At 34.0% G+C, this 26,442-nt stretch overlaps 1 long non-coding RNA gene across 1 annotated transcript in view; it reads right to left on the bottom strand.

Moving 5' to 3' along the window:
- Positions 1–1,114: 1,114 nt before the first annotated feature.
- The window catches only part of LOC120310649, a 149,242-nt gene continuing 123,914 nt past the window's right edge, over positions 1,115–26,442 (bottom strand). Inside the window, exon 3 of the long non-coding RNA XR_005557419.1 lies at positions 1,115–1,163. This is a non-coding gene — a long non-coding RNA (uncharacterized LOC120310649). The remainder of the gene's footprint in view (positions 1,164–26,442) is intronic.

Consider the following 26,442-nt stretch of genomic DNA (forward strand, 5'->3'; position numbering starts at 1 on the left):
TGGATGATTGTTAAACATTAAATAATATTCTGAAAATAATGGAAACTGTCTTAAGGTTGTCTATCTAACATTATTATTACTTTGTGGACAATCAAATAATAGTAGATAGACTAAATTCTTCATCTTTTTACCATGAGTAACTCCTACAGAATTTAGTAGAATCTACTTCCACTTTAATATGCATAACACGAATGCCTGAAAGCCATTGTTACACATAGGTTTTGTGCTGCAGCTTTTCAGTATGTTGACTGGAATATTTACACTATAAAACAGTTTTTAAGTACAGCACCAACATGATTTGCTCATTTTTTTTCACTGAAAATATAATTTATCATGATATTTTATGACATTAGAACAGGGGTGTCAAACTCGCAATGTCACATGATGTGTTGCGACATATCGCACCTTTTTTTCCATTACCGGCAATGGGTTGGGCACAGTTTCGGCATGATGCATCCGGCCCGTGGGTCGACAGTTTGACACTCCTACATTAGAGTATGCTGGTTGAAGCCATTTTAAAAATGGCTGTCTGGTGATAAAATACATATTAATTTCTACTTCTTATAAGTCTTTCCTCCATAAATTTCTTACTGTAAAACATTTACAGTTACTTATTATTTTACAACTTTTGTAAGTCTACAGTTTACTTGTTATTTGCTTCAGTAGAGCCTATGCTATTTTCTTTAGGAATCATGCTTCAGTCTGGTTTTAAAATCAGATCAGTTCCAAGATCAAAAATCTATAAATCCAAGTCAGAGTACAGCCAAATTTTCAAACACAGACTTCACAATGCTTATCAAGACCTGGACCACTATAAAATTAGTCATAGGTTTCTGAGGATAATTATTGGTATACTGTCACAAATCAAAATCCAGGAGAAAAAATACCAACAATAAATAGTAAGAGATTCAATTATTAAACACACACACACACATTTTAACAACTTCTTAAAACAAAACAACTAGACAATTATCTTTGTACAAATATGATATTTCCTGTTTTGAGAAGATATTCACACAATAAAAATCAGTACAATTTGCTAGAAATATACCAGAGCTCAAATATGATTTTTAAAATGATTAACCACACCAAACATTGAATAAAAATAATATTACCATGAGTGTGTAGATTTTGATCCAGTTCCAAATTCTTCACCCTGAGACCTGAAAGGAAAAAAGGGGAAGATATAAATGACATAAAAACATCACATTAAATAAATTATAAATTAATAGTACAACTAAAGTACAAAATATATTCTTAAATTACTTAAAATTTACATTTGTATTCACTGCCTCTTAATATCACATAAGCCAGCTATCACATATAAATATAACAGAATATAAAGATTACAATAGAACTTTCAAAAAATCAGTGCAATTGTGCAGCTCCATTTGCATAAGTAGTGGGCGTGTGCAGCCCAGGTCTGAATGAGCCACAGCCCAGTACCTGACCCAGTAATGAGTATATGAATAAGACCACATAGTAAGACTTCTATTTGATGTAACCATGCTCCCACTCATACATAACACAAGATACAATGGGCAAGCAACACTATGGAACACTTCTAAAATGTGCTTCAGAAGCTTCGTTGTCTTCAAAGTAGATTTATACATGCTTATGGATCTATACCAAAAGCATAGTTTTGCCCCTAATTTTTGATGAGAAATAAATGTTTTAATTGATAAAATTATCTTTAAAAAAAAAACACTTTTTTAAAAGAGCCAAAACTCCACACTGACTTCCAATAATAGTTCATGTTGCATCCCGTCTCCCAGAGCCTGAAAAAGTCACTTAAATTGATTGGTATATTCACGTTTGTTCACACTAGCTAAGACAGCAGATGGGGATGAGAAATAGGGAGAGATTATTTTTCCTTTTTGGCTGGCAATATTTTCTTTAGTTCCCCATTGAAATCAATGGGAGAAAGTTATTAAGTCAGTTGAAAATGGCAGAGTTGAAAGCCATGAATTAAAATGATTTTGGATTCTACAAATCCCTAGCTATCCACAAGATTCTCCCATCAAAATGCCTTATAGTAGACTTTAAACTAGACATTTTTGAACTTTAGATAGCTGTGCCTTCTGTTCCTGATTAAAAAAAAAATGCATGAATGGAGTCCCACCAAGAGAAAGTCAAGTCAATTTTATTATTATATTCTTTTCAATGAATATAATATAGAATATAATATTGTGCTATAAGAAATGGAAAAAGAAGTCCTATCTCTGCATGTGATACTGTAATTTTATTACCAAGCACTTCTCTTGAATTTGTACTATGTAGAATTTAAATTACCTAATATTTCTTTAATCTGAATTTTGTTGCTGATTGTTATGCTTTCAACATGGAAAGGATCTTTTCCTGGTCTTCATTCATCTCTTTCACATGTTTATAAATAGTCTTTATAGTAGAAATTGTTTATCAAGTAAGATTTTATAGTCCAAGATATTTCATCATCTCATATAGTAACCAATATTCCTCAAATAAAGAGATAGGAAGGCAATTCCCCACTTAAACTCTGAAAGTCAGTAAAGGTTTACATTCACAGTTCAAGTAGGCCAATTATGCCACCCAGCTGTGCTCTTACAGCTGATGCCAAGGTGGTGCCAAGGTCAGAAGAGTCTTATCTAAGGTCTGGGCTTCAAGCCAAGTCTCTTTTAGGAAATAATGAGTTGTAATACCAAACCTTGCCACAAGATGTCACCAATACCATTTAAAGTTTTTTAAGTCCAAAATTTTTATAATCCTTTTTCCAATTTTATTTCTTTTTTTTAGATAAAAGCAAAAGTCTCCAATAAAAATAGGAAATTTTTTGGTCCCCAAGTTTCAGGAACATATAAATTCAATTAGATTAAAGTTGTTTTTTTAGTGCTTTAATTCCTCTGGGTACTCAGTTGCCACTATTCTTAGAGGGTGGGATAGAAATTCCCTTCCCTCTCTCCTCTCAGGGGGAAAGATACTTCAGGCAGTTTTTACAGGAAAAGAAAGTACTTAGGGTAAAGAAAAGATCGGATCTCACCCAGTTTCATCGGTGTTGCTTTTGAAGTGTTTGGTGGTAAGTTTGACTTTGGCTGTCTGCAGCCTAGTGATGGGCCATATTACTATGGCCGGTCTTTCTTCTGTCGGTTTGGAAGGCTGCCCCGGATTGAATGGAAGGGCTGCCGCCCTCCCGCAATCGAGCAGGGTTCCCCTCCTTGCTTGTTGCCCCTACAGGGCAACTTTCTACTCTTTCTAGGGTCCCCCAGCAGAGCAAAACTGAACGCAGAAGACAGAACTCGCCTTCCAGTGTCTGCGGTGTCCGTGATGGCAAACCCTATGTTGCTATTATCTATTTACCTCTTAATTAAAAAAAGAATTAATAAGATGAATTGCATATTAACCAAATCATTAAAGCTTCCTAGTTGCCTTGCAAACATATCACTGTAGTTAAAAAAAAACACACACTGGACTTATGGCTCCTTGAATAAAAGAAGTCATTATAGGTTGTGCACAAATATACAAGAATGAATTGGGATGGGATAGATGTGTTTTTCATATAATAATTCCTAATGGTCCATAGTCTTCTATAACAATAAACAAGAAAGCATCTTAGTTTATCTTGAAAAATTATCAATCATTTAACACCCAAGCTTTTGCAGCTCACAACATATCTGACATATGCATGGATTATGTGGTCCGTGAACCTCAAAAATAACCATTGTAATCAAATTACCATATTATTTGTTGCTTCTGTTTGTCATAAGTTTTTTTTTTTAATTGGAGGTGGAATCTTGAACATAGGAGGCACGTCAAACATTATATTTTGCTCACACTAAGAATAGTACAGGTTATTGTCATTTCAAGATGATAAAGTCCACTTCTAAATTCCATGGCCATGAATGTAAAAATAAATTGTCAATTTATTACTCTCACTAACTTCTGTTATTATTCTGTTCATCTGTTTGCTTCTAACCTTGGTGACAGGTGGAGAGAAGGGAGGAAAAGAGAGATGAACTCCCATGCACAAAATAATTGGGCAATAATTTGCAAAATGCACATTTTAAGATGTGTTTGTACTTCATTGTATTTTATGAATGATTTAATTTTATATAAATATTGAATATCTCAGAAGAACAATTATATTTGGCATGAGTTGAGCTGATAAAAAAATATGCATACATGTAGGTAATTCTGAGATCTGATCTGTCACTCTTTCCTTGTCGCTGTTGCCTTTGGTTACTTGTGTCTCGAGTTTTTTTTTTTTTTTGGGGGGGTGCTTGGCTTTGTTTTCATGCTTTCCAATTTATTATGTGTCAAAAAACTGACATGTATCCCAAAAGCCTTTAATCATAACTCAAGGTGTTTGAAGTAGCCAGAAAGAAAAATAATACAGAGTAGAGTTTAGAATAATTAGGTGGGTTGAAGAAATAGCAACAAGAACAATATATTTGAATGGAAATAACAACGGTTTGATTGATTCCACAGAGAGTTCTAGGCAGAGAAGGAAGAGACAAAAAGAGAAATGAAAAATACACAGTGATTTGCATAGGAGGAGGAGAGCCAGAGTGACCAAATCATTTCACAAGATGGGTCATTAAATTGGAGGGTTTAGAATTAATGGTACACCAATATAAGAGAATATTTGTAGCTCAGGGTAGAATAGTGGGATCCTTGGCGCTCTCTGAGTTGTTTGTTTTTTTGCAGACATTTCATTACTCAACTGAATATTACCTAGCTGGATAATGAACAATCTGGAATAAAATAACCAAGCTCGGAGAATCCAAGTACCCACATTAATGGCACAGAGTAAAGTGACTGAAGGAAAGAATGAAGGAAAAAAAGGAGACTCCTTGACTTCTTTACAACCCCTTTCCAAATATGGCTTTAGGAGATATTAGTATTCCCCTCTGTGCAAAAAGTGGCTGTAATATAGTATTTCATATCAATTATTAGTAATATACATCCACTATTTTTCTGCTTAGATGGAATCTGCTTTCTGGAATCAAAATTTCCCAAGGTTCATACTTTCTTATCTAATTCCCTTATTGCATGTAAATGTCATTTATTAACTTAAAATCTGAGACAGCTTTGATTGCAAAGCAGCTAACTAAGCACTCATGTTACCAAAGTAAAAATTGGCAATCTGCAGTTCTCCAGTTGTTGTTAGAATATTCCAGTGAGAGTTGGAATTTGACAATAGTTGGGGAATTATAGGCTGAACATTTCTGACTACGGTAGAGACTAAGTCATATTTTCAAATTGGAATAAAAGCAAAAGAAAAGCACACGTGGTCTATTCAAAGTGTAATTTAGCAAAGCCATCCAGATGTCTCCAACTATCATATTATTCAGCTGAGGGGAGAAAAAAAAACCATAGACATATGCAATCAGAGCTACAAGACAGATGAAATAATACCACTGTGTAAATTATTATTGCTTCCAGAGGCGTCGGAATAAAATGTTTCTTGGAATACTTCAAGAAATACTAGGTAAGTAGACAAATGAAAGAGATTAGCTGTGTACAGCAAATATGAAGAATCAAAAATCGAAATCATAGGTGCAAAATGAGAGTGCAATCATTCCTAGCAAGTACAGAAAAAAATGACAAGCTGTGTCAGGTTTATGACATAAGCTGATACATCTTTTCTGAGCTCTTGCTGGTTGCACATTATTACAGGAAACTTTTCTTCTAGTTTTTTTAAGACATTAAGTAAGAAAAATAAAACCTGCCATATGAAAACCATTTTGCCATGAACTTTGAAAGACGGATTTTAAAGGCTGAGATAATATATAGGTAAACCTTGACTTATGTCCACAATTGAGCCCCAAATTTATGTTGTTAAGTGAGACATTTGTTAAGTGCATTTTGCCCCATTTTATGACCTTTCTTGCCACGGTTGTTAAGTGAATCACTGCAGTGGATAAGTTAGTAACCCGGTTGTTAAGTGAATCTGGCTTCCCCATTGACTTTGCTTGTTGAAAGATTGTAAAAGGTGATTATATGACCTTGGGACACTGCAATGTCATAAATATGTGTCAGTTGCCAAGCATTTGAATTTTGATCACATGATCATGGAGATGCTACAAAGGTTGTAACTGTGAAAAATGGTCATAAAGTGCCATTGGTCTTTTTAAAGTGCCATTGTATCTTTGAATGGTCATTGAATGAACTGTTGGACTACCTGTACTACCAAAATAGTTAAGCTATTCAGTTAGGAACTGAATCTTGTCCTTCCACCAAAAAATTATTGGTAGTGGTCAGTGACTCATTCATCTTCTTTAGAATAACTCAAAAGATTCATTTGGGGACTTTAACACTTGATGGATATGTGGTTTCACTGATACTATTTTTATAAACCCCCACACAAAAAATGGTATCCTTTGCATAGGGTAATAAAGCTGTTTGATTTACTGATCCCCCATTTGTCAATTATATGTACTTCTTATTGGCAGGAAGCTCCACTTCTTAAAACAGCTTAACTGGTTGGCAAAACACCTTGAAAATCCACAGAAGATTCACACAATCAAGAGTACCTGCAGGGTGAATTAGGAAATCGAGATGGATGCCACAGTTGCACAAAAAACTTGTTTTTTCATGCTTCTCTCCTGCACAATGCATGTAAAAAATGGAAGGGATGATTTAATTACATGTTTGTGGCCAAATCTTGACAGTTTTAGAGTGCTGTTTATTTTAAAAGTAATGCAGAGGGAATAATTTTAAAAATATTGCAAAGAAATCCTTTAAGAGATTAGACCAAAATGTAATGTCCTCTTAAGGCTCTCACTGTTCTTCTTGTCCCATTCTGCCAAAAATAAAGTAGCTGCAGGGGTTGTCATCTTTCCCTCCTATTGTCTCTGTACATTTTTAAATGAAATAGCTCAAATTAGTTTGCCCTCACCTATTAAACCTCTTTGAATCTGAGATCTCCCAATAAAATCAGCCCTGAATTACATGCTACTGCATTCCCAATCTCATCCTACCAGTCACGTATTAACCCAGAGTGGATGAAGGGATGGGAATTAGTTGTCAATGGCCACAAGAATAAAATGATAATAAAGACAGGTACAAATAAAAAAAAGCTTGAAGGACTCTTGTAAAGCTTACTGCCTTGCTGCTGTCTGGGTTCCCCTCGTGTCCCCCTTTCTCCCCAAACATACTGTATATAGTAGTACAATATGTGCCAGTCATTTCTTAACCCCTTTTCTTGGAGAGATTGTTCTTTGAGAAATTGGATGTTGTGTTTGACGTTCATTAGAAGAGAATATAGGTAGCTCAGGGTTGGACTGTGGAATCCTTGATGCTCTCAGAGCTTTGTGTTGGGGTGTATAGCTGCACTACAAGAAATGTTCTGTGGGGGAATCCTTGGTGCTCTCTCAGCTTGGTGGTTTTCTTGCAGATATTTCACCCCACAATTCAACCCTGAGCTGAAAATATTCTCCTCTGTTAATATTCTGAGCTTTTAGATTTCTATCTGTAACTCCCCTGTTGTCTGTTTTGCTTTACATGTATTGGGCAACCTCAAAAAAATGGAATTTGCTGTATTTCTGTTTACCATATGCAAAACCATTATGTGCAGTGTCTACGCCTAACAATAACAATAAATGAGACTGTAGGCTAAGAAAATAAAAAGAAATTAGGCATAATTTTGATGTTAGGCACATAAAAACACAACATTCACTCCATCGTGAACATTTTCTGTCTGCAAAGACCATGCTATTTATCCTAGTCACTCGTTTCCTTAGCCTTCTCCAAATTGTTAATAGTGGTCATCATTCTCCTCGCTCAGCATCATTTATTGGGTTCTTTATTTAAGCTTCCTTGATTCAATTAATCCACTGGGAACAGGAAGGATATTAGTTCGATTAGACTGCACTCTGGAATCGCCTCCAGTTAATGGAGCCTAAAATACAAGAACTGTTAAAAAAAATAAACAAAAAATTCTGTTCTCTCAAATGAATTGCATACTTTATATAACTGTGATCATATTCAAATTCCAGTGCTATGAAGGATCACTTTTCTCAGGTTCAAATTTGCAATTATTAAACAGGACTTTTGAGGATGAGTAGGAAATATATTGGAATATACACTGTTAAGCAATGCTGATTTTCCCTGTATTAGTTTCTGTTTTGTAAGAAGAACATACATCAAATTTATTATGTGGATAATATGGCATAAGCTCATATTTTTAATAGATATATAGCCCATGTATAAAAATATCTGAATACATACACACATCCTATAGAATATAATTGGAGAAACAGAATACTATTTAAAATCTAAACTAGACATGACTTTGCAACTTAGGTAAATTGTAACGAGTTTCATGGTTCTTGGTAGATGTTTGGCATTCTATTTCAGTGGCACAAATGCAGGTGTGTTATTTTGAAATAACATTCCAGCAATTTCTAGGTAAATGCCATTTGCATTTTAGAAAATGTAAAGACATACACTCACCATGTGTGTTACTACGTTCTTTCTACACAGAAGAAATGAAGGTGACATAGTGGAGGTTTTTAGGTTCTTTGTATCCCACCCTTTTTTCATATGCAACTTAAGGCAGCAAACATACCAATATTCCTCTTTTCGTTTATTTTTACCACAACAACAACCTTTGAAGTAAGTTGATCTAAGAGAAAATGACTGGTCTCACAGCTGGTTTTTTATGCCTAAGGCAGGATTAAAATTCAGTCTCATAGTTTCTAGGCCAGCACCTTAACCAAATTGTCTCCAGTAAATGCATTTCTAGGGGATTTGAGACCCACTGATTTAGAGATAGCCCCATCCAGCAAATTGTTATAATTTAATATTCAGCATTCTATACACTCTGAACCACCTCTATAAGTACTGGAGTTACAATATCAGAGAAGCAATGGTTGCAGAAAGTTTCATTTGGCTAAGAAAAAAAAATCTGAAAACAGATCTCTTTCTCCACTATCTTCCTTCTCAAAGAAGAGTTATTTGAGAGTTGCTTGAGCAAGGAACCTCCACAGTTCCTTCCAACCCTGTTATTCTGTTATTCTTGAGTCTTGCTGTCGCCTTGGAACTAGAGGCTATAGGACTGCAAACACAATGATTTAAAAACAGTTTGTATAATATTAGTAGTAGTGGAAGCAATATTTTTTTAAAAAATAAAATTACTAAGGAATAAACTCCTACTCTCCAAGACATTATAAATGCAATAGGTAAATTTTACTACAAGATACAACTTTATCTACCCCTGAGGAAATATTTTTAGATCATGGGCTTTGGGAAACATTTTCAATAATGGTATTATTGCCCTCAGTTTCAATAATGAAGCTGAATTGGTGTGAACAGAATTCAGCATCATGAATATAGTATCTTTTTAGGTTTCTGCGTTGGCTTACTAGGCCATCACCATATGAATTTTCCACGATACCATCAGTGTAACACCACAATTTCTCCAAGCTGAATGAGGATTAGTACAGTGGAAGACAGCATTGATGTAGTTGACAATCCAGGAAAAAATAGTGATGTCCAAAAATAATTCCCTTACACCCTAAAGCAGGTCCTGCCAACAAGCTTCTGTATTGGAATCTGAACAAGTTATACCAGCTAATACTCAGCTTATGGTCACAACTGAACCCAAAATTTCTGTTGCCAAATAAGGCAGTTGTTAAGTGAGATGTGCTTCATTTTACAACTCTTTTTGCTGCAGTTAATAAGCAAACCACTGCGGTGATTAAATGAATCATGAGGCTGTTAAGTGAACCTGGCTTCCCCCATTGACTTTGCTTATGGGAAACTTGCTGGGAAGGTTACAAATGGTGATCACATGACCCTGGGATAGTGCAACTGTCATAAAGACATGCCAGTTGCCAAGTACCCAAATTTTGATCACATGACCAAGGGAATGCTGCAACTATCGTAAGTGTGAAAGCCAATCATATGTCACTTTTTTTCAGTGCCACTGTAACTTTGAACAGTCACTAAATGAATAGTTGTAAGTGAGGACTATCTATAATTCACTATAACATAGCTATACTAATCATAGCAAACACATTTAGGGTGCTTATGCTTATATCAGTAGCTTTTCTCTATAACTATTCCCACTTTTCAAATAATGTTACTACATAGTTTATTAATCCTAACCATTTTTACTGAATCTCCTAGAAATCAAAATTCAACCATACAATCGTACTAGATGTGTACTTATTAGGAAATTCCATTCAGTTGACTGAGAATCACTCCTGTTGGGTTTCAATTAAGTATTCCTTTCTTTGTAAGCGCAAACAGTTTAGAATACTATATCTAATATTGTACATAGGAATGGTTTTATATACACTTTTCTGAAAAAGATTAAATCATCAGATGCTGCAGTGACAAATAAGGGTTCAGAGCAGATCGGTGTATGTTATCCATTTCAAAGAGTTTAATGCATTAAGAGGTCGAACTACTTTTTGCACGATAGACAGTGAAATGCTAATAGAATTTTAATGAATACATTCTAACTATAATTCTGAGCAGCAAAAAAAGCAATGAATGTTTAGATGAACCATTTAAAAATGGGATTTTTTTAAAAAAACCAAAAATACTAGAACCAATTAATTGACTATTTCTAATACTTAGTTCCAGACAATATCCTGAGCTCTGTGCACTCCAGATTTTATTTTGGTTTTTGAACAAAGATATTTTAACTGTGCATCTAATCATTTGCTATGTGAGCCAGCCTGTGGATTGCTATTTTAAAAAAAAATCCCTCATCACAGATATTTCTTCCTAGCATCTACCATAAGAAAAAGGGAGAAATGCTCCTGTGTAATAGCTTATTTCCAGTTAGCGAGACTGTACAACCCAACTACCCACATAATTCTTCCTTTAGTCTTCTAATGTGAGTCTGCTGTGAAAAGCAGCTTCTCGTCCTGATTGGCCTGAAGTTCTCCCAGCAGTGGTTCAGAAACACAAATCACACAATAAAAGAGATGCTCGTACTTTAAACCAGGGGCCAACAGATGTGAGAGAGAAACCATTTCTGCTGAGAGAAAAGTCTCCTTTTCTCCTCTTCCTAGTTTCACTGTTTTTCTGTTTTGCTTAAGATTTAATTTCATTTTTAAAAAATCTAAGCATTTTATCTTTTATGCTAATAGATGTTTTCCTCTTTTCAGTTCCTTTAGTTGCAGCAAACTGTTTAGCAGCTACCACTTTGTGCTTTTTTTTACCCATTTCACAAATTAAGTTTTCCAAAGCAACCTATCTAAATATCAGATAATGACTGGCTTGGTGTTCTGGTAGAATTATTGTGGGAATAAGAAATACGAATTAGAGCACTTTGGTTTGCTTGTTAACTGTTTTAAAAATACTCTAGAGTATTTATTGATCTACTTCACTTTGTTTATATCCCACTTTATTATTTTTATAAATAACTCAAGGTGGCGAACATACCTAATATTCCTTCCTCCTACTACTTTCCCTACAACAACACTGTGTGGTGAATTTAACTGAGAGAGAGTGACTGGCCCAACATCACCCAGCTGGCTTTCTCCCCAGAGCAGGATTAGAACTCATGTCTCCTGGATTCTAGCCTGGTACCTTCTAGCTACTTTGCCAAACTGGTTCATACTGGGCAGGCTCATTCACCATAAAAATCCATTGGATGACTTTTGGCCAATCATTCTCTCTCAGCCCAAGCTACCTTATAGGGGTTGTTATTACAAGGAAAAGATGGGAGATAAGATGCTATCTAGGTTGCCTTTGGGGGTGGGATGTAAATTAATAAATACATACAAATAACAAAAGCCTTGTACAAAAATAATGTTAAAATGGGAAAGACAATATTGTGTAATAAATAATTTTGATAGGATTGAGGAGGCAAATACTTGTCTGCTCCAGGAATACTAAGGTTTGCAAAAATACAATCTCAATTGTATAAAAATTATGTCTACATTGAGTAGACATAGAGCATCGAATATTGTTTGGAAAAGAGGTTTTGATTGTGATGTATAATACGAAGTCTCACATCACAGAATATCACAATATAGTTAGTTATTCTGAAGAACTGTAAGAAAGAATCAAAAACATGTAAAAAATAATATTTCATAAATAAAGTAAAATATATTTAATGCCTACTTCGCTGTATTTGGACACAAAAATAATCTGAAGAAAATTATTTTAAATTTATCAAATGTGTCAAACTGAATCTAACTACTTTAATTAAGTCTTATGAAGGAGGAGGAGGAGGAGGAGATTTTAAAATCTGGCATCTATATCAATCTCTATTGCTATTTAAATATGCAAAACCTCAAGTTATTCCAAAGTCCTTTTTAAATATCATGAGAGAATGGATATTTTATATTTGCTCAGGGTGACATATGCCTGAGTTATGTCAAGTCTGGGATTACTATAGTGTACTTTACACCTAACATAAAGATGCTAAGTGTAAAATGCACTAACATATTTCAATTGTTTCCTTTGGTTAAAATATTCAATATATTTTGAATTATGTCCTAAAAAATTCAAATGATGAACATCTATCTGTTGGAATATGTGCTTCAGAAACATTTTAATGAAACAAACTGAGATATTTTAAAAAAATTCTGAGCTCAAAATAGGGATTCCATTTTGATCATAGCACTAACTGTAATTAACTTTATGATTTACATAGATTTAACTGATATATGCATTACGAATTATTCCATCTACTCTGAAATAATTTATTTGAACCACTTTGCTTATTATTGAACTAGCTTTCTTATTTTTTATTGTTAAGAAGCTCACGATCTCACTAGAAAACTTCTATACTCTCAAAGCATGATGACCTGTTTCTCTTACAAATACTGTCTTATTTAGAAGGCTTTCCTTAATCTTTAGAAAAGATTATAGTGTTCAGTATTAATTTATTAATAGGCAGAAGCAGTACAGTGTGTAGCATTATTCAGGGTACAGCAGTAGAATTTGTACCCTGAACATTTAAATGAATCATTTCAAAACAAATTCATAAAAAGAAACATATTTCAGGTTTGATTTTTTTTTCATGGCAGACAGTATTGACATGATGGAAATGTTATTATTATTGCCAAGAGTTTTTCAATCATATTTCTATTTTTTTTTAAAGGACATGTTTCTTAAAAGGCATCATCAAAATTAAGGTTCTTAAAAAAAAATCTGCTGGCCAAGATTTCTTTCCAAATAATGAGTTTACATACATGCAATATCATTTTAATCAGAAAACAACTCATTGTGACAACCCAAAGAAGGAAGATTGTTTGAGCTATTATTATCACTATATCCATTTGTGCTTAAACAAAACACTACTATCATCTGGGTTCTCATTAAATGTTGCTAGTCAAAGATTCTGTCTAATAAATTAATATATTCTGTTCTTTGTGTGTTATTGGAAAGCAATTGGGACTAAAAAAAGTCAGGAGTAAGTTCAGAACTACATGTTTTGCTGTAGAACGTATATAGTTATGTGCAATTAATCCATGTATTCAGAGAATATTAAAATTTTCACCATTAGCTAGATCTTTTATTAGTATCTGTGGGTGCAGACAAACCTGTTTATATAAATAAGCAGCTATATAAATCATAAACATGGCTTCTCCTGCAATGTGGTTCATATAAAGCATTAGTGTATAGTGTCCATTTGAAAAAATTAACTGAAGTCTACATCTGTGTAGTCATTCTAAAGAATAGGTTTCTCCAAGTGACACTTTCCAGATTTATTTGATTATATCTACCATCATCTTGAAGTAAAAAAAAAAATATTAAGCATAATTGCTATGGGACTATGTCCAGAATAATAATCACATTTTTTAAATTCAGATTCTTAGCTCAACTACTTTTACAACAGAGTTAGAGTTTTCTCATGAAAGAGTTGAAGGTTGTTTCCAGAATCCTTTAACAAAGGCAGCTTACCAGAAGCACTGTTTCATATTAGCAGTTTACAAAGGCATTCCATAAAATCTTTCCTCAACCCCACAATTGCAATTTGTTCCAGCCATAGTACATACCCTTCTACAAATTCAAAGATATTGCTGAAAATTTCAGTGCTACCTGTTAAACTTCTAATCAGAAGGACCTGCAACATCTTACCTGTCATTCATTTTTATCTATCAATTTTTATTCATTTTATTCATTGATTTTATGAAGTGCACCTCTTTATTGGAGGCATAGAATGGTTACATGGATGTATGATTTAAATTGGGATGAAGTGGGGTTTTGGGAAAGAAAGGGGAAAACAGGTTTGTTCTGTAGACGGAATTTTCATGTGAGACAGATTACTAGAATCTTATAACTCAACAAGTGTAATGTGTTAAAAGCTCACTGAACTTGTTGAGCTCTTGAAATTGCATTAAACATTTTGATATATGTGAGCTCAGCAATCCCTTGCTCAATGATGGAGTTACGATCCCATTTTCCCCCCAAAACAGTCATTTTAAGGTCTGCTATAGAATGTCTTGGGAGGCTGAAGTATTCTGATAGTACTTTGCCTTTACTTTGCGTCTTGAGGTCATATTTGTGTCTAGTCATACTTTTCAAAAGTTTATTTGACACAGAATCCAGAGGGGCATTTCTAGCAGGTGATGGTACAGTATATAGCCCATTAGACAAAAAGCTTATGAGAGCATCTCTACACCAAAGTTTGTTGGAGTATACTATAGTGCTTCTGGTCTATGTGTATGAGCAAATTAAACATTAGGGTTAATTGTAGGGTCTGGTTTCATGTTAGCATCATTTTCCTGGTGTTTCTGAGAGGGCAAGACTTCCCAAAACAGGATCAGCAGAAGCGTCTTGATGATTATCAAGAAAGAATCATGTGAGAACAGGACCCAGGTTCTCCATGAGCTGATGACATTCTTGAGCAGCTGTCTGGATTTGAGAAGGTCAGTTGCCTTGTCTTGCTCTTCCTGTATTTTAAGGAGAAAGACTTTAAGTGAGGGGTGTCAAACTGCCGGCCCACAGGCCAGTTTCATCATACCGGAGCCGTGACCACCCCATTGCCGGCAATGGCGAAAAAGCTCTGATATGTCGCGTGACGTTACATGACGTCGTGAGTTTGACATGCCTGCTTTAAGTAGGCTAGACAGGTTTTTATTTTGCATAAAAGTCTCATCCTGGGGCATTCTGCAAAATTAAAAGGATAGATATTTTCCCTTAAAATGGTGCCCCTACAGTCAGGTAAACTTGCCAAGGAAAACTCCATTGACCCTAACTCAATTAATTCAGATTAATTCATCTGAATTTTTATACAGTGGTTAGTCAAGGGTCTGCATTTTACCAGGAAATACATTTGTTACAAGAATTGTGTGTTTTGATACTGGCATATACCTTTGGTTTAAGAGTTTCAGCCAAATCAGTCCCAGAATTCATTTTTTTATGATTTTGAATATTGCATAGTTATTTGTGCATACAGAATTTGATGGTTTCATTTCAAACCCGAATAATCCTAAATCACGAGAGAGAATATGACAGAAATGATAATTATATATTCCAATAAAAATGTTTTTTAATCTGCTTATTGATACACCATTACTCTCATTGCGCCATTTGCACAAAATATTTACTAACTAAATCAAGTTGAACAAATTCCTCTTGATTTTTTCATGATCGAAATCATTCTAAAGAATAACAAAGAAACATACAAGTATTATAATAAAAGGCTGACAAAGATAAGTAATGTTGTGAATTCAGCAGTACAATGATAGGCAACAAACACCCTGTATTTAGAGAAATCTTTCACTTATATACGCAAAGTGCTTTAGAAATACAAAAAAAAAAAAAAGGTAAATGACAATGGAATACCTAGTCTTAAAACAAACGTGCCAAATAAAGGCATTTTTTTTCCTACCATAATAAGATACATTTTCTCAGAAGACCAGTCTCTATAATTCTAATAGTCATTCCACAACAGGAAAGATGCCAGCAACATTTTGCTTTCTTCATGAAGCTTCCAAATATTAAGTGAGAGAAATTTAAATGTCGTTATATTGCTTCATGCCTAAACTGTTTGGACAGTAGTGGTATTATCTACCATGGTTAAAAAAAAGAACACATTTAAATGATAAGCAATTCACATATAGGACTCATGACTTGTTGTACTTCAAGAGATCACACTGGTATTGAACATTATCATCATGTATAAGGGCCATTAAACAGGATGACTCTGCTGAAACTGCTCAGGAAAAGAAGTAAAGGAAATGAGCTTCACAGGAAATAAGTTTATGGACCCTGAAACAAAGAAATGATACAGATGGAAAAGATGACATGGCTAATTCAAATGAAATTTGTTCAGCTGGAAGATCTAAGCAAGGAAAACCCAAAAATATTTTTTATATTTCCTGTAGAAAACAAAGTTAAAATATTTAACAAAATATTTTAATGTCAATATGCATTCAGATTAATCTAAAATTATGACCCTCATACACATTCCCTATTTTTTTTCATTTTTAAACTTGGTTGCTAAACAAGAGTAAATTTTCTTTTTTTACATTAAATAGAGCCATTGTTTTTCTCAGCCCAAATGGTATTCAACTTTAATTTTGATTATCAGGAATAAGCCAATTCCATATGGTATGGTTTGTTTAAAGTTGTCATTTTTAAGATTGTTCAGTTCAGATAATATGGTAAACCCAAAGCTTTCAAGCTTCCAAACTCATAGCTGGAATGAAAGGAGTAAAGAAATGAAGAACTCTAAAGCTCTCTGCTGTTCAGGCTTAAAATATGGTGGTTAGAGTCAAAACAGCTTAGCATTGTGTTGATCCCAGTCCTGTTAACTCAATTATTCAGCAAATTTAAAATATTTTGACAGGTAAAAACAATGGCTAATATTAAATTTTGATACATTGCGTCAAAATAATTTCAAAATAAAACTATTTTGGGTTGTAGTTTAAACAAATGCCAAAGATGAACATGACTTATCTTTTTCGAAAATAATTGGGAAATATAGTGTTAGATTTGATTCCCCACTCTCCTTGTCCCAATAACATACTAGAATAATGAATAATGAATTACACTATTACCATAAATTATTTGAAGAAGTTGTTTTAAATGTGTAGTCTCCATTGTTATGGATAACGAATTCATGATGTCATCCAAGTGATCTACCTAATAAGATGTAATTCCTTAGATATAATTACAGGATAAATCTAGAACTCTTAAGAAATTTCAGCTTAGAAGTGTGCAGCTCTTCCTGGAAATGATGATTACAGATAATCTTCAACTTACGACTACAACTGGGATCAGAATTTCTATTGCTAAGCAAGAGGGTTGTTAAATAAGTCACTAGATTATTAAATAAATCTGTCTTCTCCCATTGCTTTTGCTTGTTGGAAGATGGCTGGGAAGGTCACAAATGCCATTCACATGACCCTGGGACACTGCATCCATCATAAATACAAGCCAGCTGCCAATTTTTTTATCATATGACTGTGCAGATGCTGCAACAATTGTAAGTGCAAGAATCCATTGTAAGTCATTTTTTGCAGCGCTGCTGCAACTTCAGTAAATGGTAGGATACTGAGACCCACCTGTATTCTTGTAAATGGTAAACATTTCATAGGAGACACAGCTACTCTGGAAATTCTCTCTTGAGGTAGGCAGCATCACATACAGGAATCTAATCAAGCAGCTTTATCTATAGTGGCTACAGTATAGTAAATATTAAATTAAATAATTCAATTCCACTGCAAATCTTGGGAGGAGTCATTATTGTTCTGAAGAGTCAATTCTCTCCCTCTCTGTGTCTCAGTCTCTGTCTATCTCTCTGTAGTACATTTTAACTGATATTGAATAATGGGTTTACCAAATATTTGGAATTCAAGTCACGAAGCTCTAAGAAATAGGAGGGAAATAAAAACAAAATACAGCACGTTTGCATTCCAGATTAGTTCAGTGTCTAATTGTGTACTGGATTCTAGCCTATGATTATTTGTGTTACCTGAGAAATGGAGCTGCTTGCGATGATTTTGTTTCATCAAAATCATGATATTCTTGAGCATGAGCAAGGCAACACCAGGTAATGAGAATTCAGTGAACATGCCTTTCATCAGCTGAAAATCTTTAATTGTAATTGCAGTATGTAATGGTGCAATTAGTTCTCTAAGTGACAGGATAGGACTGAAACTCTCTTAAGTGTTGTTGTGTTTTAAGAACCATTACTTTTTTTCATATATTTTTTTTAGACAAAATGAGTGGCATCCAAGCCAGGTAATTGTTGCAGTGAGCAACATGAACAAAACCTGTTTGATGATAGAGGGTAAAAAGAATTCTTCAAAATAAAGAACTGTTTAAAAAAATAATTGAAAACAAGAGTATATATGTTAAAATTAGTTTGAGTCACAGATGACTTCAACCAGATAGAGGAGAATCATTTACTTTGGTCAAATATTTATTCAATAGCAGCTATGTACAATTAATGGAATAATCAGACACTGAATCTTACACTCTAAATATAGACAACATATATAAGAAAACCATTGGGAAATGGCAAGGAAATTTGGAGTTATGAATGTGCGAATGTGGATTATGGGTAAAAGCACTGAAGCCCTATAGAGGGAAAACTGAGAAATAATAGATCTATACTGGACATAAACTGAGAAATTATAAAATAGATCCTGTAATAAGGCAATGAAAAAAAAACTTACTTCCCATTTCTGTTAAGGAAACTATACTTTGAAGGATTATGTCTGCCCAGGGGGAAATGGAATGATGGACTATAGTGAAATGGTGGTTTCCCAGGAAAAAGAGAGCATATTCCAAAGGGAATGACACAAAAGACTATACAGCTTAGAGGTAGATCAGACACAGAGGAAAAGAGTAAATATATCTACTCCCTAGATGCTCCCAGGATTTGTAGTATAGTTTAGTCTGGCAAGATTCTATCTACATGATATAAGCAATTTAAGAACTGAACTTTAGATGGATTGTTCTTTGTTATTCTTGGGCTGGGCTGGCATATACAGACATGTCTATGAAGTCATCAGACATCAAGCTATATTTGAAGAAAACATTACTTAACCTAGTTTCAAAGAGAAAGGAAATTCATGAACCAAAGAAAATGGTTAATCTAGAGAAAATGGTTATGGATTGATTAATTCTTGTATACTGTCTTTCCATTAAATGCTTACAAAATCAAAATATAGGATCACTATAAGCAATCATAAGTAAAAGACAATGATAAACAACAAAATTAACACATTTCAATTACTGAGGATAGTTATTTCTTTTTAACCTGCAGGAGGAAGATCATGGTTTTCTCTTGCCCTGGAATTCCAAAAACTACAGAATCCACAAAGGCTTTCCTTCGCCAATAATATCGTAACACATGATTTATTCATATAATTCAAAACCTTCCTGAACATATTTTACCTTTAAACATACCCATGAATTTCTTTTATGTCTCAAATCTGTACATTGGGAGTGGACTAAAGGCCATACAAGGCTTTTCTTTCCAAAAAAACTGGAGGTTTTGTATTTCAGATCTTAAAAATCAACAGCAATGTTTCCTGTTGCATCAGCAAAACCCTAGAAAATCTTTTATTTTTAGAATGAAGTGGGTACCTCTATGATGATTACAGTCAAGAAAAGCAAAATAACAACAACAAAAAATATACCTAGGCACATCATGCACATATGTGAAGAAATAAACCTAGAAAGATAGAAAGATTGGGCCCATGCTTTAAAAAGTTCATATTAATTTGACTCTTGATTAAACAGGGCCTTAGAAAATCAGTGCAAAAAGCCTGTATTTTTCACTTCCAACTTCTAACTTAATTAAACAACTAGGAACAAAACCCACAATATATGATGTCCAGATTGTACAACTATCTTTGCAATGTGAGGATCATAATTATCATGAACTGTCTTATGCTGGCCACTGTAGTATATTCCATTACTACTGGCAAACTGACTCACCATCATTAAATAACTAATTAAAGACTAGAATCTCCACCTATTATCCAATAAGATTGCAGTACATTTTAAAGAATTTGTATTTGCAGGTTTTAAACCTCTATGTCAAAGGTGTGAAACTTCCGGCTCATCATGCCGAAACCGTGCCCACCCCATTGCTGGCAATAGAGAAAAAGTTGCAATACATCGTGACACGTCACATGACGTTGCGAGTTTGACACCTCTGCTTTATGTCAAGGTTCCGATAGACAAGACCAAATAAATCAGAACTTCCTCAAAGAACATGTTTATTGGTTACATAGTATTGGCATGGTCAAAAGTGAAGCCAAGTTGAAGTTCTCTTCAAAGAGAAACAATATTACAAAGTTAATCTTCCCACCCTAATGCTATGCAAATCAGTTATGTTCCCCAATAGAAGGGTTTGGTGGGCTTTTTAGCCAAACGCTCACGCCCCCCATCTAACAGACAGAAATGACCTTGGTTACCATGGGACAGTAAAATGTTTAGACTAGTAGAAATCCTCCGAACCCCCTCCCATTCTTGTGGCAATCTAGAACAAGCAAAAATGGCTGCAGCCAGGTTTGTTGCAGAGTTGACACTCTACCTGTCACTTAAGGTTCCCACAAAATGTCACTTAGGATTGGATTTGTTTTCCCACTTACTCCTGTTTTTTAAAATGTCTCAGCAATGCTTATTAAGTTCATTATCCCAAAATAATTGTGAACTTTTTTAAGCATATCATTTTGTTAAGGAAATAATTTTGCCAGGTCATTGATTTCAGGTCTGTGTTTACTGTTTTAAAAACAGACACATGCATTTAAAGATATCTCTATAATTACCGATTAAAGTACTGAAAATCATGTAACGTTCTTTATTCTTGTGCAAGCTGAACAGATTTATAAACTTCTCACCTCACCTGCTATTTGTTAATTGATCTACTGCTTTATCACTAAACACCGCAAAGTGTTTATTTACAGAATTTCCAAAACATTTTTCATGTTTTATGGAATGGTAATAAATGTCTAGAGAACCAATCTGATGTAGTGGTTAAAGCATTACACTAGAAACAAGGAGACAAGAATAGAACTCACAAAGCCAGCTGGGTGACTTTGGGCCTGTCATTTTCTCTCAGCTCTAGGAAGGAAGCAATGGCAAACCATTTCTGACAAATCTTGCCAAGAATTGAGAGAAATTGAAAAATAGACCCAAAATGGAAGAAAAAGATCATCAATGGACACAACACTTCTTACTGAGATTCCAGCTGGCTTTGTAGATGGACCAATTAAGATGAAACAAGAGTAGTGGAAATGATAGATTTGCTGAATGCTCTGATGAATGTTTACAGTGTCATAGCTAGAATTTGAGGCATTGGTCTTACCGTAGAAGGATAACAGAATAATAGAGTTGGAAGGGACCTTAAAGGTCTTCTAGTCTTACCCCCTGGTCAAGCAGGAGACTCTATATCATTTTAGGTAAATGGTTGTCCAATCTCTTCTTAAAAACTTCCAATGTTGGAGCACCACAACTTCTGGAGGCAAGATGTTTCACTGATTATTTTTTCTAACTATTAAGAAATTTCTCCTTAGTTCTAGACTGGTTCTCTGCTTGATTAGTTACCATCCATTGCTTCAGGTGTTTTGGAGAATAGATTGACTGCCTCTTCTTTGTGGCAGCCCCTTAGATACTGGGATATTGCTGTATTCCAATGACAGAAGATGAGCTGATGTTTCTGCTTTTCAGTATCCTCTCCACAGTAGCCACAAAAAGCCAAAATATCTCTTAGTGCATTGAGGAGCTTGAGTAATGAAGCAAACTTTTTTTTTTTTATTGAATTTTTTTCAAAAATTTTACAAATAAACATCCACCCCCCCCTCCCAAACCACCCCACCCTCCCCCCCCGACTTCCCAGAACTGAATATAGGATTATTTAACAAATTTTAAAAAATAACGTATACAATTTATAAGATAATTAATAATAATAATAAAAATCATAATAATAATATATATAATAATAATATACGTAACATAAACTTTAAAGTAAATAATATATATTAAAAAAAGGGGAAAAAAAGGGAAAGAGAAAAGAGAGAGAGAAAGAAAAAAGAAAGAGGTAGGCGAAAAATAAAACATATATAGAAAAGTATATAGATAATAATACAGAAGAAGAAAGAAAGAAAGAAAAAAAAACAATCATTACAAGTTATAAAAAAGCTAAATAATATTTTTCCATATCCAAATTATGTTGTATAAAATTTATCCATTTTTCCCATACCGCAAAAAATTTCTCTTGAGATTGCTCCTTTAAAAAAGCCGAAATCTTTGCCATTTCTGCCAAATACGAAACTTTATAAAACCACTCTTGTAAAATAGGCAAGGATTCCTTCTTCCAATATTGTCCTATTAACAGCCTAGCGGCTGTAATCAAATTTAGCATCAATATAACCTCCCTAGCATCACAATCAGTAACAATACCTAATAAAAATAATTGCGGAGTAAATTTTACCCTCCTTCTAAAAATTCTCTGAATATTCCACCATATCTTAATCCAAAAAGCTTTTATATGCTTACACGTCCACCAGATATGATAATAAGTAGCATCCAAGTGTCCACATCTCCAGCATTTTGGCTGTAAATTAGAGTACATAATGGACATTTTCTTTGGATCAAGGTGCCATCTATAAAACATCTTATAAAAATTCTCTCTTAAATTTTGCGCTTGTGTGAATTTAACATTTCTTATCCAAATAAGTTCCCAAGTATCCATTGAAATCGATTCACCAATATTCTGTGCCCATTTAATCATACAATCTTTAACTAATTCAGATTCTGAATCCAATTCCACTAAAACCCCATAAACTCTCTTAATATGGGTTGGCCTTTGATCTCTTACTTGTTTTAGGAGAATTTCATCTTCTCTAAGCCAGCCCATTTTACAATCCATCTTCCATCTGTCCACTATTTGTCTATATTGGAACCATGAATAAGTTAGATTTTCATGTGTTAGTTCTTCCAAAGATTTTAACTGCCAGTCTTGGCCATCCCATCTAAGTAACTGTGCATAAGAAACCGTATCCATATTAACCCCTTTCCTTATACCTTCTATGGCATGCCGAGGTATAGCCCATAATGGTATTTTAAAATCACATTTATAATACTTCCTCCACACTCTAAGCAAAGAGATTCTTATAATATGAGACTTAAAAACCCAATCCACTTTTTTATTAAATATTAAATAGGCATGCCATCCAAAAAGTAAATCCCAACCTTCCAAATGAAGTATTTCTATATTTGTTAAATTCACCCAATCGCTGATCAATGTTAGTACTACAGCATCATAATACAATTTCATATTTGGTACCTTGAGTCCACCTCTCTCACGAAAATCTTGCATTATTTTAAGTTTCACCCTTGGTTTTTTCCCTGCCCAAACAAATTTATTAATACCTTTTTGCCATTCATCTAAATTACGATCACTCTTTAAAATAGGTAACATTTGAAACAGAAAAATAAACTTTGGCAGGACATTCATTTTAATAACTGCAATTCTACCCATAAGGGATAACTGTAAATTGTTCCAATTTTTTAAATCCTTCTGTATCTCCGTCCACAACTTTTCATAATTATTTTTATACAGTTTTGCATTGGAAGCAGATAATGTAACCCCCAAATATTTTACCTTATCAACAATTTCAAAGTCTGTTAACTTAACTAGAACCTGTTTATCACCATTAGTCATATCTTTAGCTAATATTTTGGTCTTATTATTATTAATTTTAAAACCAGAAACACGTCCATATTGTTGGATCAATTGTAATAATTTTACCACCGAACAAGTAGGTTGAGACAAAGTAACAACCAAGTCATCTGCAAAGGCTCTTAATTTATATTCTTTTTTATTAATTTCTATTCCTTTTATTTCTTGAGACTCCTGAATTTTAATCAACAATATTTCCAATGTTAAAACAAACAATAACGGGGATAACGGGCATCCCTGTCTTGTACCTTTTTCTATTACAAAAGCCTCTGACAAACCCCCATTTACAATAAGTTGAGCAGTCTGTTTTTGATATATATTAGATAGTACTTGTAATATATTTTGTCCAAAATTCATCTCCTTAATTAAACATAACATAAACTGCCAATTCACTTGGTCAAAGGCTTTTTCAGCATCCAAAAATATCAAGCCTGCAGAGACTTGGTTATTCTTTTCTAAATACTCTAATAAATTAATGATTTGTCTAACATTATTTTTCATATACCTTCCAGTTATAAAACCCGATTGATCCTTATGTATAATCTGCTGCAAAATCCCCATAAGCCTATTAGCTAAAATTTTTGCAAAAATTTTATAATCCACATTTAAAAGGGATATAGGCCTATAATTTTTAGGCAATGTGAGATCTTGATTGTCTTTTGGAATCAATGATATAAATGCATTACGCCAAGATGGAGGGATCTCTAGCCCCTGTAATAAATTATTAAACAATTCACACAATGGTTGAATCATCTCTTCTACTAGAGTTTTATAATAAATAGATGTCAACCCATCCGTACCTGGCGCTTTACCCAATTTCAATTGTTTAATAGCTGTAACAATTTCTTCCTTAGTAATTAAACCATTAATCTCTTTTTCCTGATCTTCTGTTAGTTTAGAAAAATTAACTTTACCTAAATAATTGTTTATATCTGTGATTTGAATATTAGTACTCTTGTATAATTTTTGGTAATATTCTAAAAAAGATTTCTTAATCAATTCTTTCTGATAAACCAATTTACCATTATAATTTATTTTGTCTATATTCCTCTGTTTCTGTTTCTTTCTTAACTGATAAGCCAACCATCTCCCTGGTTTATTAGCGTTACAAAATGTATTTTGTTTCATAAATAGTAAATTGGTTGCAGCTTGATCAGCCATCAACATATTAAATTGTGTTTTTAACAATTTTATAGCTCCTTTCACCTTTTCATCTAAAGGATTTGAAATTAAAAGTTTCTCTTTTAATTTAATCTCCTCTTCTAAATCTTTACGTTTCTGAATCTGTTTCTGTCTATGCAAGTTATTCATTTTTATCAAAATACCACGCATAAAAGCTTTACTTGCATCCCACACCATTGACATTGATGTTCCCTTATTCATATTTAAAGCAAAATATTCCTTTAAACATTCCTTTAGTTTATGAACATTTTTTTCTTGTTTAAATAAATTCTCATTCACCCTCCAGGATCTCCTATCTTCTTTCTCAGCAAACAGTTCCATCCAAACTGGGCTATGATCAGATAATGTCCTAGGAAAAATTTTTACATTCTTCACCCTGTTGTATAAATCTGTTGTGATCAAAAAGAAATCAATTCTTGAGAAAGATTGGTGTCTATCTGAGAAGAAGGTAAAGTCCCTTTCTTCTTGATTGCGTTCGCGCCAATAGTCTCTCAGTTCCCAATCTTCTTTCATATCAAAGAAGGCTTTAGGTAGTTTAGCCTGTTTAAAAAAAGTAGAAGAGCCTTTTTTGTCCTTTTGTATATCTAAGACACCATTCCAGTCTCCCATTAGAATCACAGATCTATAGTCCAACAAAGTTATTTTCTGATATAACAACCTGTAGAATTGCTCCTGTTGCTGGTTTGGTGCGTACAACCCCACAATAAGAATTTTCTTGCCATATAAACCAAGTTCAAGCATAACATATCTTCCGTGGGGATCTGATTCTAACAGGATAGCAGATAAATTCTGCTTAACATAAATTACCACACCCCCTTTTTTCCCAGGGGCGGGAGATACAAAATGAGATCCCAAACGAGGATTGTTTAAGTATTTTTGATCTTTAGATGTAATATGAGTTTCTTGCAAGCAGATAATATCATTGTTGTGTTGCTTTAAATAATGGTAGATTTTTTTTTCTCTTTTGAGGAATATTTAATCCATTAACATTCCAGGTCAGGAGCTTTGCCATCTCCCTTGGCCTTGAGCCTGGAGAAGATCCCCTCAAATTCTGCTACTGAAGAGTATGTTGCAGAGCTTTTGGGTCTTGCTCCTCCCACCGGCATTGAGACAATTTGCTGAGTAGATTCTTTAATTTCTTTTTCTTTTTTCTGTTGTTCTTTTTCTTTGCGTTTATGTGCTGCACGGGTCATTCTCTGTTCTTTAACCTCTGCTTGGGACATCCATACCACCTGTCCAGCAGTCATCACACCTGTACCTTCAGGTTTCTGTTCCATCTCTTTATCACTCAAGACTTTGTGCATCATGGGCAGAGGTGAGCCTGCACCCAGGACCGTTTTGTAAAAATCCTTAGCTTTAGCAACTGTATTAAGTCTGTAACGTGTCCCCGCATGGCTCAGGACAATACCCATCGGAATCTCCCATCTAAATGGCATCAGTCTTGCTTTAAGTTCATTTGCTAAAAAAGCAAAATCTTTTCTGCTTCTTAAAATTTTAGGTGGAATTTCCTTTAATATAATAATATCTTGGGCAGCAATCTGGAATCTTTTGTTGTAGAAAATTTGCAGAATCTGATTTCGCAAAGACTTCTTAGCAAAATATATCACCACATCTCTAGGCAGATTCTTCTGTTTTGCAATCCAAGAATTAACTCTATAAATTCT

The sequence above is a fragment of the Crotalus tigris genome, unplaced genomic scaffold, assembly GCF_016545835.1.
Source record: "Crotalus tigris isolate CLP2741 ecotype Arizona unplaced genomic scaffold, ASM1654583v1 scf7180000018249.312955, whole genome shotgun sequence".
NCBI classification, from domain to species: Eukaryota; Metazoa; Chordata; class Lepidosauria; order Squamata; family Viperidae; genus Crotalus; species Crotalus tigris.